The 415-nt window shown below is 37.8% G+C and overlaps 1 protein-coding gene across 1 annotated transcript in view; it reads right to left on the bottom strand.

Annotated features, from left to right (window-relative positions):
- The window catches only part of tspan5a (tetraspanin 5a), a gene marked incomplete in the record, with an annotated part of 44,127 nt that overhangs the window by 42,985 nt on the left and 727 nt on the right, over positions 1 to 415 (bottom strand).

Here is a 415-nt window from a genome sequence, read left to right as displayed (position 1 = left end):
GATGAACTGAGATCTTGTAGTGTATGATGAACTGAGATCCTGAAGTGTATGATGAACTGAGATCTTGAAATGTACGATGAACTGAGATCTTGAAGTGTACGATGAACTGAGATCCTGAAGTGTATGATGAACTGAGATCTTGTAGTGTATGATGAACTGAGATCTTGAAGTGTATGATGAACTGAGATCTTGTAGTGTATGATGAACTGAGATATTGTAGTGTATGATGAACTGAGATCCTGAAGTGTATGATGAACTGAGATCCTGAAGTGTATGATGAACTGAGATCCTGAAGTGTATGATGAACTGAGATCATGAAGTGTATGATGAACTGAGATCATGAAGTGTATGATGAACTGAGATCTTGTAGTGTATGATGAACTGAGATCCTGAAGTGTATGATGAACTGAGATCC

Source organism: Nematolebias whitei, chromosome 1 (genome assembly GCF_014905685.2).
Source record: "Nematolebias whitei isolate Nwh7 chromosome 1, NemWhi1, whole genome shotgun sequence".
Taxonomy (NCBI): Eukaryota; Metazoa; Chordata; class Actinopteri; order Cyprinodontiformes; family Rivulidae; genus Nematolebias; species Nematolebias whitei.
This window is presented reverse-complemented; position numbering and strand designations above follow the sequence as displayed.